We start from the raw sequence: 2,360 nt of genomic DNA, 5'->3' as shown, positions 1-2,360 counted from the left end.
TAGGGGTGCGCCTATCTCTGAGATCCCACCAGCTCCAGTGCGCTACACCCAGTAGTTCTGCTGCCCCAGAGACCTGTGACTTACCTGTTCTGAAAGCCTGACCTGGCTGAACTTGGTGACTCATGCTTCCATCCCAGGACTCAAGGGGCAGAGGCAAGAGGATTGCTGTGAATTTCAGACCTGCCTGGGCTACAGAGTGATTTATCCAGCAAAGGCTAGATAAATGGCTCTGTACTTAAGAGCACTTGCTGCTCTTTCAGAGGACCAGAGTCTGGTTCCCAGGACCTGTGTCTGATGGATTCTAAGTGCCTGTAACTCCAACACCGCCTTTCAACCTCCATGGGTACCTGCAGGCACGTACACACACCCATCAATAAACAATATTAAAACAAAACCAGTCAAGAACAAAAAGCCTGACCAGTAGCCATGACGACGTTCAAGCTGTGATGTTATTATCCTTAATAAGGCAGCCAATCATCTAACCTCTGGCTGGTCATCTCTAATAATGAGAAGCTAGTTTAGGAGCTGCCTTCTAGGCAAGCTCTGTAAGCATTTGTACTATCTGACACCTGCTGAGGGAAAAGGCAGAATGGGAGTGAGACTGGAGGCTACGTAGTGCCGGAGCTGGAGTTTCCAAGGACCCAGTGAACCCCATCTGCCCAGGCACCTGAGGAGAGAGAGGCACTGACTCACAGTGCCAGCTGCCTGACATCTGTATGTCCTGGACTCATAGTGGGCATGAAGAGCTACACTGGCCTTCATTCATAGATGAGTCCACTTTCTCAAAAGGTCCAAGCCACTTTGGAGGGGGGGGGGAGCAGAGAGGTGGATATAGGGGGAGAGGTCAAGGCAGAGTCTCTTTTTTAGGTAGCTCTGGTTGGTCTGGAACCCAGTATATAGACCAGATTGGCCTTGAACTCACAGGTCCACCTGTCTCTGCCCCCACCTCCAAATGCTGGGATTACAAGTGTGCACCATTATGTATTCTTGTTCTTCATTCTTGGTCTTCTCTATAGTGTTCAATTGGATCTCCAAAAGAATCAGAGAAGGAAGTCACACAAGAGTATGCAAGCCCTGGCCCGACATGCACTGTTCCAGCTACATATAACACAGGATAGCTAGGAATGTGAACCAAAACTGTAAATTTAAAACATTACACGAGCTGGGCTGTGGTGACACATGCCTTTAGACCCAGCACTTGAGAGGCAGAGGCAGGAGGCTTTCTGAGTTAGAGGCCAGCTTGGTCTACAGAACAAGTTCCAGAGCATCCAGGGCTACACAGAGAAACCCAGTCTCCAAAAAACAAACAAACAAACAAACAAACAAACAAACAAGGGCTGGAGAGATGGCTCAGCAGTTAAGAGCACTGACTGCTCTTTCAGAAGTCCTGAGGTTCAATTCCCAGCAACCGCATGGTGGTTCACAACCATCTGTAATGAGATCGGATGCCCTCTTCTGTTGTGTCTGAAGGCAGCTACAGTGTACTCATATACATAAAATAAACAAATAAATCTTTATTTAAAAAAACAAGTAACAAAAAAATTACAGTTGTGTTTGCGCACGCGTATGTGTGCGGAAAGAGAGACATATAATTAAGTGAATTGAAACGAAAAGATACATTCTACATGTGACTGACACAATTCCACGATCTGGGGTCCAGGATTTAAAAAAAAAAAAAAAAGCAAAGGAGCAGCTGAGGAGCAACCTTGCTCTTCCTGCTTCCTGACTGCCCAGTGCAGTGTGACCTGCTGCTTCCAGCTTCTGTTTCTGCCTTACCACAATGGACCATACCTCAAATGGTGGGTCAAAATAAACCAGCCTCTCCTTAGGTTGCTCGTGTTGTTTTCTCTGAGGGAGGCAGCTAGGTGGTTGTGGTGGGACCTGAGTGAACTTACATGTATCCAGGTTAAGGGATCCCTAGGAATTGGACTCTGTGCATAAAATACTGTACTATGAGTGACGGGCCAACCCAAGAGCCTTACTGGACTAATATTCAGCTAGATCTACATGTGCATATTTCCTGGGTTTGGTTTTATTTGTTGAGACTAGGCCTCTTGTAGCCCAGGCTGTCCTCCAACTCACTGTGTAGCTGAGCGTGCTTCTGAACTCCTGCTATTAGAAGTCCTAGCTCTGGCCAGGTGGTGGTGGTTGCACATGCCTTTAATTCTAGCACTTGGGAGGTAGAGGCGAGTGTTTGAGGCCAGCCTGGGCTACAAAGTGAGTTCCAGGACAGCCAGGGCTGTTACACAAAGAAACTCTGCCTTAAAAAACAAACGAACGAACAAAAAACCAAGCAAACAAAAAAAAAAGGAATCTCCACTTCTGATCAAAATTTTGAGTAAATTTTTTCATATGTATAT

Source organism: Grammomys surdaster, unplaced genomic scaffold (assembly GCF_004785775.1).
Source record: "Grammomys surdaster isolate TR1022 unplaced genomic scaffold, NIH_TR_1.0 186, whole genome shotgun sequence".
Lineage (NCBI taxonomy): Eukaryota > Metazoa > Chordata > Mammalia > Rodentia > Muridae > Grammomys > Grammomys surdaster.
The sequence above is the reverse complement of the archived record's forward strand: the minus strand, read 5'-3'. Positions refer to the sequence as shown.